Here is a 13,139-nt window from a genome sequence, read left to right on the forward strand (position 1 = left end):
TTTTCCCGTCACTCCTGAAACATATTCTGGCTGGACATAGGATTTGGGGATGGCAGCTCTGTTCTTTTAGGGCGTGAGAAATGTTCTGCTGCCTTCCCCGGCTTCCCCTGCAAGGGCTCCTGTCACTCAAGTGATTTTCTGCTACAATGAAACAAACGTTCCCTCCTGTTGCAAGGTTTCCTGGATCCGTGTTTTCTCGGAAGTTGGTTTCTAATATGTCCTTTCCAGTTTTTCTTTAGGCTTTTCCTCCAGACTTCTCTCAGCTTCTAGACACTTCAGGGTTGTGTCTGTCTGATCTGGGAAGTCTTCAGTCCTTAAGAAAAAAGCTATCTCTCTCAATACTGCCCCCCCCCCCCCCCCCCCCGCTCTGCTTTGCTAAGACTCTGGAGACAGAGATGTTACATGTGTTGTCACAGTTCCACAGGTCTCCAAGATTCCACTTACTTATTTTTTAGTCTATCGTCTTTCCATTATTTAGGTTGCACCATTTCCACTGTTTCTAATTCCAAATTATTCTATTTGTTAATGATTTCCTCAGTCATCTCTGTCGTACTGATAAACTCAACCACTGAAAACTTTTTGTTTATCGTGATACTTTTTAATTTCTAACATCTTTTCGGTTTTCCTTCTATCTTCTATCTCTTTGCTGGATCGTTTCTTCTTTTATCTTTCTCTTTGTCTTCCTCTTTCCCATTCTCCTCCTCTTCCTTGATGGTAAATGTGGAATTTTCCTCTACTGCCCTGCTTGACACCAAACTCCTGGACTTGTATGATTCCCCCTCCCCAGGGACTCTGCACCACAGTTTATCATTTTTTTCATCCATTTCAAGTATATTGGTAATTGTTTAAAAACCTTTTATGAAGACTACTTTTAAATCCATGCGGTGACTCCAGCACATATCTTATCTCCTATTGATTGTATATCACTCAGCTTGGCATTTTCTAGTTTTGCTACAAATACCTTTAAACCTGACACTTTTACATACATTGTGTGACTGTGGATTGTGTTTAAGCTTCTGATCTTATCCATTCTCTGTACCTCACCTTGTCAAGGGAAACAAAGTTTCAGTTAGCAACAGACACACTCAGATTCTTCTCGAAGTCTTTCTTGGAGCTAATGGGGGGAGGTTTGTGACTGCTACAACTGACACCACATGGGTAGAATCATTTCGTTACTGTTCCCCATCACCCGTAGGCTAGCACCACCAGGCTCATGGTACCAACTCAGGGGGAGGAGGAGGCTCTGCATACAGATGCCAGACAGTATGGATGTTCAGATGGTATGGAATTACCAGGTCTGCCCCTGGTGCTGTAGGGAGTAGGGCACCTTCTGCTCTTCATGTAACCTTCATTGACACTGCTAAGATTGTGGATGTTGGATTCTCACAGCCAGCAAAGGGGAGGCTCCAGTCTCCCTGCTTGCTCTCTGCTCCTGTGGCTTATCGAAACAGTTTTAAAACTAATTCATCAATCAAAGTTTTGTTGGAGTAGACTGGTTATTTATGGAATGTCTCTGTGTTGCTAGTATGTTCTTCCCCTTGCCCTGTGGTTAGAGGGAATGGGACTTTGTTAGTCTTTTCTTTTCTTTTCTTTTCTTTTTTTTTTTAAAGATTTTATTTATTTTATGTATGTTAGTGCACTGTCACTGTCTTCAGACACACCAGAAAAGGGCATCAGATCCCATTACAGATGGTTGTGAGCCACCATTTGATTACTGAGAATTGAACTCAGGACCTCTGGAAGAACAGTCAGTGCTCTTTTTTTTTTTTTAAAGATTTATTAATTACATGTAAGTACATTGTAGCTGTCTTCAGACACTTTTTCTTTTTGCTCTGGCCCCACTTGCTCGCTGTAGCTGTCTTCAGATGCACCAGAAGAAGGCATCAGATCTCATTATGGATGGTTGTGAGCCACCATGTGGTTGCTGGGATTAGAACTCATGACCTTTGGAAGAGCAGTCAGTGCTCTTACCCACTGAACCATCTCTCCAGCCCCCAGTATTTTCTTTTCTACCTGTGCCCACTGATATTTCTAGGCCATTATCTTTTCTGACATCATTTCTGTGGTATGTGATACATTAAAAAAAAAAATCCTGGGAATCAACAATTGCAAGTATGGGGTGGGTTTCTAGTATCCATAACTGGTGTTCCTTTATAGGCCTAACAGTCTTCTTGTATTTGTTTAATATATAATGTCATGAATTTCGTATTTTATTTTGTAGGAAAAAAAAATCCATCCACTTCATCTTCCCTAACAAATTGCTTCACTTAATTTTAACCACAATGAAGAGAAAACTATTTTGATGATAGTTTTTAGATAATGATATAATACAAAACACTATTTTATTGTTTGTTTATTTATTATCATATTCAGAGTTTTTTATACTTCCATTATTATTGAGCTTCATTCTTCTTTATACACACCCATCTTCTCATGAAAGTAAATATCATTATTTCTTTAGCTGGACCCCTATAAAAATAAACTTTTTCTTTCATAATGATGTTGCAATGAATGGCATCACATATGTCAGTTCATTGCAGTTATTTCAGTAAAATACTACCAAATATTAAATTCAACCACCATATTTCACAATACAGAAATCAGCAGTACGAGGTATTCCTTTGGGGTCCACTAAATTTTCTTTCTTTATGACAATGCATTGTATGTTCCAAGACTTAAAGATAGAGAGCCTGGCCCCTATTTCCCTCTCACAGTGTCAATGAATGTCCTGATGTTGTCTGCAGGTCTTTCCCTGAAGGAGAAATTCTTTAATTTTTTTATAGTTCATGTTGGGTCCCTTAGTTGGTGTGTTTTTCAGACAAGTTGGTGCCTGACAGCCTTAGTGCCTGTCCAGTTTTTGTGCACTTCAGTTAATGTCTGCATTTGATGATTTGTGGGTATCTGGGGAGAGTCAGAACAAGTTTAGAGGAGCATGCTGCTTACTTAAAAAAAAAAAAAAAAAGCAAGAAAATTTTCCTAGAAAAAAAAACTGTAGATCAACAAAAATAAACAAACATAATTTTCTTGACTACTTGAAATGTCTTCAGAATTCATTTCTTTCTGTTCTTTAATAGAAACAAGAAAATCAAGTCATATTTCCAGGCTCATTCTTTAGCAACTTTTAAAAAATGTGACAGCAGTTTGTACACATCTTAATTAAGGAACCCTAATAATGATGACACTTCGTTGAGTTAACTTCCGTGGCAGGAATATTATGACCATCAGGCTCCAGAGTGGGAAATTTCAGAAATTTCTCCTCAGCTGAACATGGAACTAAATTTTGCAAATTTATGCATCAATTATTTGAAATTCTAAGCCTTATTTTCCCATATAAACATATCCTCAGAGAATCACAGAATTATAGACAGTTTTGCAACCAAATTGTAATTCCACAGTTATTCATTTGCCTATTTAGTCGGCCTTAAATTCATTCGGGCTGGGGCAAGACATTGTCTTCTCTCTGTGCCTCCAGATCCGGCACACAGTGTGTCTTCCATAAGTTAGAATGGGAATGGGTTTGGATGTTCTTAGCTCTCTCTGTGAATATTCCCTCTCATGAAGGTAGATCCATTTCTACCACTTATCCCTAGCTTCCCAAGAAAAGAATTCTGATGGGGAATTACATCATTTTGGCTCAATTCGTTTGGTCCCACATTTTCCAGAGGATAGGTCCTCTGCAAACGAGACGGTGATCCTTAAGTGGTCTTTAAAGAGCCTTGTCTGGTGCAGTGTTGTTTATTATCATCCTGAGAGATCCGGCTGTTGGACACTAAACTGTGTTTCCCAGATCTGTAGAGACAACATGGCTCTGCTTTGACTCCGCCTTTGTCTTCTTTCTCACTCGTTTTGAGGCAGGGTAGTAAGAACTCTATCGCTGACCTCAGAATTATGCACTAAGGAACGGAGGCCAGCAGAAGTAAAGCTAATTAGCAAAATCCAAAGATTAGTTCTCTGAAGGCTTGTAACAAATGCTTCTGTGTGTGTAGGGGACACACACACACACACACACATGAATTAGTTCAGAGGCTTCGGAAGCTGGCCATGGTGGTCAACTGTACTCCCACAGCAACCTCCTGTCAGAGCAAGGATATCTCTTATTGGTTTCAACAATTTCTCTCATTTGTTTTTGTTTCCTTCTCTCTTTTCTTTCCTGTTGTGGGAAATATTAAAAAAGAACCGCAAGGACCCACACTACACCCAGCTACTCTCTGCCCAGGGGTCTCACTGCCTCTTGGCTAGCCCCAATTGGCATTCTTCCCTTCTCTGGTTTGCCTGCCTCAGGGCCACTCGTACCTTGTCAGCCATTCATCCCCTGTGGTCAACGGTCACAAATCCCCTTATCCCAGTAAATCAAAACTCTAGAAGCTTATAATTAATCAGATTTTATTTATTTATTTATTTATTTATTATATTTTTAAGACTTATTTATTTTTTTTATAGTAGGTACACTGTAGCTGTCTTCAGACACACAACAGAAGAGGGCATTAGATCTTATTATGGATGGTTGTGATCCACTATGTGGTTGCTAGGATTTGAACTCAGGATCTTCAGAGGAGCAGTGAGTGCTCTTAACCACTGAGCCATCTCTCCAGCCCATTAATCAGATTTATATATCAATACATGCTCAATTCTCAAGATGCCCAAACAATAATTTCAGAGCCAATTGATGGTATAAATTGCCCACCTAAATAAGACAAATTGTCCTGTAATTATTTATCCCTTATAAGATAATCATAACTACCTGAGGCTATTTAAAGCCACTCAGAATCTGCATCGACCTGTTCCTCTTCCATCGTCCTTCCTTCTTTCTCTACCAATCTCCATCTCTGTCCCTGAAACTCTTACCTCTACCTCCCTTTTCCCTGTCCAATCACAGGCTTCTTGTTATATTGATTGGACAGGGAAAATTCTGCTACACTTTTCTATCTTTACTGTTGTTTCCAGACACAGTTTCTTTGTGTAATAGCCCTGGCTGACCTGGAACTCATTCTGTACACCAGCCTGGCCTGGAACTCCCAGAGATCCACCTGCCTCTGCCTTGTGAGTGCTTGGGATTAAAGTTGTGTGCCTCTAGAGCTTGGCTTTTTATCATTTTTATATAAAAAATAAGAATTAGACTTTCCTATGCAAACCATGAGGTTCTGTATTTTTCTGTTGCCGGTTTTAATTATCTGACCTACTTTTAGGTCACCGGAGGAACCCTTTGATCTTTATCCAGAGGTTGGCTTATAAACAGACTCTTGGCATCTAGGGATGCTAGAGAGTGGTGGGAAGCCCTGAGGTCTTGCTTACAGGACTTACTAACCCCCTTCCTGCAAATGCCCTCCCCATGGCTGGTTACAAACTACCGATGTCTTAGGAACTGGCTTTTCAGAAAGAGCAACACAAAGTTCCGAGTTGGCTAAAAACTCCAGGAAGGCATCACTGGGGTCATCCATCCCTATCTGTTAAAAATAAGCTAGCTCTGACTAAACACTACAATGTAAATCTTAGAGACCATCCAGCATAGAGAAATAGTCTCTGCCAATCACCCTGTGGAGAGGTTTGATGGTGAAAGAGCACACGCTGTCAGGAATCAGGACAACTCCTCAGGGGACACTATCAACCTCAAGGGATGAGTCTGGCTGAGAGGCGATAGTAAAGACCGCTCTGTGCAGAGGTGAATGTGCCCCTACTGCAGCGACAAGAGGTCAGATACAGGCGTGAACTGAACACTGTCTAACGGGAGCTGAAGGGCAGCCTGTCAGCCCACGTTAGCTTGCACCCAAATTTCCTACCTCATGCCTGATAGCTTTGGTCAACAATTCTGACATATTTCACCCAAGCTCCTTGTGCTCCCCTCCTCAATATGGTCCACGACGATTGTCACGTCTTACTTACAATATGGATAATATGTTGAAGCCTTAGTTTATGCACCTCCCCCCCACCCCCGCTCCCAACACACCCTTTGGGCTTATCCTCATGTGACAGGATATTTCCTCTTATGGCCTTAAGTTGCCCAAAGCTTGTATCCCAGAAACCGAACAGAGTAGGTTGGCAAAGCAACTGGAAAGACAGAAGGAAGAGGAAGGCATTTCTGAGAGATTTTCTTATAGCTTGAAAGGAGGACAAGAGAGCAGCAGCGCGTCCCGGGATGCTGTAGCCTGAGACCCAGCTCTAAGGATACCACAGGGTCCTAAAGATGAATGACTGAGGATGTGGGATGCTCTGCAGCATGGCTCCGCATCTCAGTGTTGCTTTGGCTTTAGGTAGTGTAGAGAGGGAAAGAGCCAGGCATGGTGGCACACATCTTTAATCTCAGCAGTCGGGGGGAACTGAAAGAAAGGGGTCATATATTTGAGGCAGGGCCATCGCATCTATGGAAATGCACACTGTGATACACGGCTGCAGGTGGCCTTCTGGAACGGACCAGGGAAATGCATGACTGACAGGCGAGATAGTCTGAAGGGCTCCTGTGAGCATCAGGGCAGGAGAGAGTGTACCATGGTACACTTCCCTTTCTCCTTGTCATAGATGCCTCCTCTCCAGTTACCTTCTGCTTCCGTGGGGCCCCCTGACCCCAGGAGCCTCTGCCTTCATTTTCCAGGTAGGGGCTGTGGATACTTCATAACTCAGCTCCTTCACTGGGAGAGACCTCTGCTTAGCCTCTGAGACCTTTGCTGCATTCAGTGAAGGTGCTGGTAGCCATGGCCACGGCCTGTATTTTCTCATGGCACCCTGCTGGAAACAAGGTGGTTTTAAAAAAGGTGATGTGGTATTTCTTGCATACTTACTATTATAGTTTCTGGTTTTGATCATTTATTATTATTTTTTAAGTTTACTTGTCCTGTATTTCCAAGCTGGCTGTTTACTAAGTGGTAATCCATCAATGAACAATTCTTCCCAGACAAGTGACATTTGAGGAGCGATTATTTTTTTTGGGGGGGGGGTAAGGGGGAAGGATATTTCAAGGCCAAGATATAACCACAAAGGTGGCATTTGAGATGGAGCACCTGAGCCCCAGGTTCTGAAAGGCCTTTTGGATTACAAGTTCAATTTAACATCTGGGACTAGTCTTTTTAAAGCATGTCTGTCTGTCTTCTTTCATTCTCTCTTCCCCTTTCTTTCTTTCTTTCTTCCTTTCTTCCTTTCTCCCTTCCTTTCTTTCTTCCTTTCTTCCTTCCTTCCTTTCTTTCTTTCTTTCTTTCTTTCTTTCTTTCTTTCCAGATTAACTTTTTCTTAATAGAACACCCAAAAAGCTTTGCAAAATGTGTTCATCTTGCTTTCTTCTTTCATAGGCACAGAGCCACCATCCTGAGGGGTTCCACATATTCTAAATATGACAGTCTCTAGACATAACCATCATGAACCTCATATAAACTTATTGTGAGCTATGCTGGTCTAGAGAATTGGTTTACGTATTCATTGTCACACTAAAAAACTAACCTCACTTTTGATTGGGTGAAGAATCTCAGGGAACATGGGGCACTACCTAGTGTGGGAGACAGCTGGAGACAAGGCTTGCCCAACGAACAGAGAGACTAGTCAGAATTTTATTGCTTCTGGCCAAAGAACATGGCTAAAACTTCAGAACAAAGGCCAAGTTACAAGGAGTTCTCCTGAAAAAATTATGAGTTCAGATCGGGTAAAATGAAATTAAGCTTCTTGAAATAAACTATAATGTTTCTGAGGTACTTTTACAAGAATGGACATCAGCATACGCTGCTGTGACAAACATTCAAATCTGAAATGACTTTGAGTACCTTCTACCAAGGTACCCATGGTGGGGGAGGGGAAGCCACAAAACAACAAAACAAATAAAGAAATATAAAAAATCTACTCAGTTGAGTGTTTAATATCTGCACTAGGTTCTATCTCTATTTGATAAGTTACGCAAATATCATGTTGGAGGGAAAAGTAACTATTTGAGAACATTCATGAATCTGGCCTCTTCCTTCCCTTTTCTCACACTTACGTAAGAGCACATGAGAGGCAACTGAGTATGTGTCCTTCAGTTACAGAATAACCAGAAGCCATGTCTTGGACCCAGAGTATATTTACTGACCTTGGTATTGTTGGGGACATATATAGACTCTAGAAGAAGAACTATTTGCTTTAAGTTTGTATTAGTTTAGATGAAACTTATGACTTTATGTTCAGATAAAGGCCACACAAAGCAAAGAAACCTAAAATTACAATTTATAAGTGCACGAACGAGCTCAGCCATATAATCGGCCTGTGACTTTAAGGAAGTAACTCACGTTTTCTGTCTTTAACCTGTGGATTAGAACAGTTGAGAGCTGAAAATCTGGGAATGTGCGTCAAAAGGAGTTGGCATGCAGAGCTAAATAAATATCAGCAAATATTTGTATGCTGCGTTTAACCACTTCGGCAGGGGAGACGCATATGGATTGAGAAAAAAAAAAATCTCGTTGGAATGGCGCCTCACCCCTGTAATCCTAGCGCTCTGGAGACTAAGGCAGGAGGGTTCTCTGGAGCTTAATTCTCCAGCCTTGGCTACAGAGTGAGACCTTGTCAAAGACAGAAAGGGAAGGAAGGGAGGAAGGAAACGAGAAGAGAAACAAGTGACTCAGAATTTGGTCTTCACCCCGCCCCCAAATTTAGTTGTTGACATTCTTCTTATTATTATTATAGTATACTTTGTAACTTCATGGGCTTCTGCTCTCCTCAACTTCTGATCCAGCAGGAACTCAAAAATCACAGCCATCCGCACACAGCTCAGCACACGGCTCTGCGGGAACGGTCCGCCTCGCCAGGCCTGCGAGCTGCGGCTCCCCGGGCGGCCCGCGCGGCTTTGATCCGGGAGCGGTGTGGCCTCACGCCGCCGCCTGGCGTGCCCGCAACAGCCTCGGGTTCTGCGATCTCACGCGGGCCCCAGCGCCTTCCCCAGCCGCCCCGCGCCAGCCGAGCGTGCGAGCCTGGCGCAGGAGGCGGGCTCTGCGCTTCCCGGCCTCGCCTCCGCAGCCGGAGGGAGGAGGCGGGCAGGCGGGCGGAGGCGGGGGAGGAGGCGGGACTACGGCGGGCCGTAGCTGGCGCCGAGCGTGGTAGGAGAGCAGCGGGGACCCGGCTGGCTCGGCTGGCGGCCTCTGCCCACACCTCGGCGCCGCAGCCCCGCGCCTCGCCCTCCCTTGGCTCCGGGGTCTGCGGCCGCGGGCCAGAGAGGAGCCGGCGGAACCCTGGACGAGCGGTAGGTTGGACGGGGAGCGCCACTCCTCCTGCAACCTTTTGTGCTGCAGAGGTGGCGGCGGGGATGGGTGGGGTACGCGCGGGAGTGTGGGTGCCCCAGTCGGCGAGCCACCGTGCCAGCCGCAGGCACGGCGCCGCCCCTTCCTCCTCGCCTCGTGTCCCGGCCGGGCGCGCGGTGTGTGCGCAGCGCCGGGAAGCCCCGGGCCGCGCCGCGCCGGCCTCGGCGATGGCCGGCTGCGCAGCCTCGGTGCCACCGGGGCTGCGATCGGGGCTGCTCCCCGAGCCCCGGTGCGGATGGCTGGCGTGCTGGTGGTGGCGACTGGAGCCTGGGGTGGGGCCCGAGCCGGGTGCGAGAGCCCGCAGCTTCCTGGGCACAGGGGTGGGGCCGGCGACGCGGGAGTGTGCGGCGCGGGTGAGTGTGCGGGGGCGTGCGCCCGGTGCGCGCGCGGCGAGCGGGCGGGCGGGCGGACGGACGGACGGACGGACAGGCGGGAGGGCCTGCGCTCGCCGCCGACCTGCGGTGCGGGGACTCCGCGACCCGGAGCGACGCTCCCGCGGGGCCGAGGTGCGGAAGTCTGGGTGCGTAAGGCGCGCGCCAGCCCGGCGGCTCGCCCTTCCCCGCAGTGCCCGGGGAGGCCCATTGAGAAGTAGCGCTCGCCCGGCTCGCCGCGCCTCCGGCCCCACCAACGGTGTACGAGCCGCGGCTGCGGGCTACAGATAGCGGCGGGAGACAGCCCCGGGGCGACCTTATCTCGGCCGCCTGTGCGCGCTGCACCCCGCGGGCGAGGCCAAGGCCGGTGCGGCGGCGGGTGACGGACAGGCGGACCGGCGCTGGCGGAGAGAAGCGCCGGTGGACTGGGGCTCGCGGCCGGGCGCTGGCCAGAAACTAAGGCGGCAGATGTCTCGGGCACCGCCGCCCTCGCCCCACCTGTCGCGGCTGGACTTTGGGGCGGGTGGGAAGCCCAGGAAAGGGCGCCTGGCGGCGGCCGGCGCTCAACCCTTGAGAAGCGGCCCATTGTGAAGCTGCCAAAGTCGCTCTAGTGGTGGAATCTGCAAATCTCGGCCAGGAAGGAACCCAGCTCGCGAAGGGAAGGACGGCCGCGTGCTTTCCCCGCTGGCAAGTGTCTGGCTCACTAGAGACTCTCGGGCTCTCCGCCCACGCCGCTTTGCTTCGAGTGGGTTGAGGATTTCTTCAGAACCAGGGTTTTTGTGTGTGTGTGTGTGTGTAAGTGAAAGGGGTGGGGGCCGCTGGGAACACTGGAGATCCTGGCGCTGAACTTTTTCATCCTTCCAAGAGGAGTGATTATGGACACAGCAACGTTGTGCCCTGTGAGCGGCTCCTAGCCGAAAGAGCAGAAGCTGCACAAGATCTCTGAGGTTTCTAAACTTCGCTTTATGTTGTCTTTCCTCAGAATGTCACTGTATAATTTCAGGTGGCGGGGTGCTCTACGGTGGTGCACCGAGGTAGACTCTTTCACAGAGTTTATTTTCCCGATTAGTTCCAAACGTAGTTACTTATTATCCCAGAAGCATTGGGCTCCGGGGTATGCTTAGGTTATTTTAATGAATATTCCGCTGATTTGGGTGTTCTTATGATACCTTGGATTAAAAAACAAACGGACAGCATGAGATAAATGTAAGCGTTCATGAGCACCGAGACTACTCAACTTTGGTAAGAATTGGTGCATAAAATGTGGTTTTGATATGTTTAGTGGTAAGTGGAACTGTTAGCGCTGTCTCTCAGGTGTGAGAAGTCATTGGCATTTCTAACAGCCAATTAGCCCCATTTATGTGTTACCATAGTTTCGAAGAGTAACTTAACATTTTTTGTCTTAAAAAGTAATTGGTGTGATGAGAACATTAGTTTCTAAACACTGTATAGGTTTTTGTTTCCTGATTTGAGATCTCGGTTATTTTCCCAATGAATACCCAATTGTCAGCTTTCCTTCCGGAAGGTGAATCACCTTCAAAGATACCTGTGTCTTTGTGGTTATGTGTCCAGAAGAGGCAGGTTTCTTGTCAAGACTGCCAGAACACTTGTGGTTCCAACTGTTGTCAGACATGTTTGAGTGAAGCCGAGTGAGTGCACTGTAGAAACGCGGGCTTGATTTTAATTAGCAGAGATGGAAACCAAATGGATGTTGGGCTCTTTAAGGGACCTGCTATTAAGAGAACTGATACTAGAAAGAGGAACACACACACATTTGTGGCTTTCTGAACCAATTATGGGTGGCCTTACCGTGCTGGGAAGGTTGGCCGTTTGTTGGTAAGGTCATAGGAGGTTTTTAAAAAGTCACACTGCACTTTATAACTGCCCTTCCCAACCCTTAGTGATTGGATTTTTACAAACTACAGAAAGGTAATCAGGTTGCAAGTGGTCTCCATGGTGAGAGCACGTGGCTTCAGCAAAGCAAGTTTGTTTTTCATTCGGTGTTCTCATCTGTCTGGCAGCTGAACCATTTTATTTCTGTTCAGTGTTTTTCTACTTGAGGAGTGTGTTGGTCCTTTATTTATTTGTTTTAGAGTAGTCTTTGAGAGCAGAAAATATTTTGATTACAAAACATTTTCACCAGTTGACATGGACTTTCCCTTGGCCTGTGGTCTCTGCCCCCTATATATGCATAGAGTGATAAAATTTTGTATTTTTCTTTTTTTTTTTTAATTAGTAGATCTGGGGTGTGTGCATGAAGTACACAGATTAGGTATTTAAGAAGAAAGAGTTTGTTTAGAACTGAACATTTCCACATGAAGCTTTCTTTGTTTTGTGGGAAAACAGAAAACTGGTGGTGGGTGGTGCTCCAGTTTGCTACTGAGACCTGTGAACCTGCCCTCACTGCTTTCACGTACTGTTGAATAGCTGGATATGCCATTGAGCCAGTGGCTTCTTGGATGTGCCTCCCAAAGTACAGAAATAGAAAGATTTCTTTTCCGTTATGAAACTCACACCTCTTTGCTGTTTTCTAGGTTGGGATATGGTAACGGTATGTTTATCGCCTAAGAAACCTGAGAATTCAAGAGGTTCCACATGTAGTCATGCTAGGGAATAAATGAGTGAGGTAGTACTTTGTTGAAGGGCCTTATTAATTGTGATGATGCATATCACTTACTGGTTCATGCTTTAAACTTTTCGACTGTGGAGTCTCGTTGGGATCGCTGTCAGACATCTTCCCTTCCTTCTGTGGCTTCCCTGACCAGGGGCAGTTGGCCTCATTTGGCCATGTTTAAGTCTCACGTTGTTTACAGAGTCATGCCCTGGAGCTTTCTGTTTGTTTCGGCTCTCTGCTTTGGAAACACTGTATCTCAAAGCTTTAGCTTCAGTGACCTTAGTCTGTTTTCCGATGTATTTTTTTTTTTTATGTCCAAAGAATTTGACATCTGTCTTTCCCATTCACGTCAAAGTTTTCAAATGCCAGGATAAAACAATAGTGTTCGGGAGTTCTAGATTTTTAAAGTATTCTAAAGTTAGATGGCTTTATTTGAAAGTTGTGTTTTGGGGTGATTTCATTACAGCTTTTAGTTTTTATTTTGGGAGATGGTCGTGAGAGCTTTCCTATAACTTTGCAGTAGATTGCTGTCCAGGTGGTCTTCCAGGAGGTGTGCAGCTACACTGTTTGCTGGCTCAGCGGTGCTTCTGTCTGTCTCTGTTTTCACTGTGTCACCTGCCTCTTCCTGGTTGTCTGTGGCTTGATGGAGCTCAGTTACACACAAACAGCAGCGTCAGGAGTGAGAATGAGGACCGGGAAGATGCTCCTGCGCTTGGCTCACCTTGGCTCACTGTTGTGGGATCTGCTCTATTTTTGACTCGGCAGTGTAAACCAGGGACAATCAGTGACTACACTCTGCTCATTATAAAATCATGGAGCGTTTCTGGACTTCTTCCGCAGCTCAGTGCTGGGTGGTAATTGCTGTAAGGCTCCTCTGCTTTTCAATTTAGAGTGAGGATTTAACCAGGT

General features: G+C 45.9%; 1 protein-coding gene and 1 long non-coding RNA gene across 5 annotated transcripts in view; one reads left to right on the forward strand and one right to left on the reverse strand.

Moving 5' to 3' along the window:
- Positions 1–6,276: 6,276 nt before the first annotated feature.
- On the reverse strand, positions 6,277–8,951 carry LOC116088830. The gene is made up of 2 exons (XR_004118031.1): positions 8,640–8,951; positions 6,277–6,720 (listed from the first exon to the last, which is right to left on the reverse strand). It is a non-coding gene; the product is annotated as an uncharacterized LOC116088830 (long non-coding RNA).
- Positions 8,952–9,001: 50 nt separating this feature from the next.
- The window catches only part of CUNH5orf30 (chromosome unknown C5orf30 homolog), a 19,196-nt gene continuing 15,058 nt past the window's right edge, over positions 9,002–13,139 (forward strand). The window contains exon 1 of one of the 4 annotated variants that reach the window (XM_031368570.1): positions 9,002–9,187. The gene's annotated coding sequence lies outside the window, so the exon portion shown is untranslated. Of the gene's footprint in view, positions 9,188–9,330; positions 10,362–13,139 lie in introns of those variants that run through there. The other 3 variants (XM_031368573.1, XM_031368571.1, XM_031368572.1) reach the window with 3 other exon arrangements.

Source organism: Mastomys coucha, unplaced genomic scaffold, assembly GCF_008632895.1.
Source record: "Mastomys coucha isolate ucsf_1 unplaced genomic scaffold, UCSF_Mcou_1 pScaffold14, whole genome shotgun sequence".
NCBI classification, from domain to species: domain Eukaryota; kingdom Metazoa; phylum Chordata; class Mammalia; order Rodentia; family Muridae; genus Mastomys; species Mastomys coucha.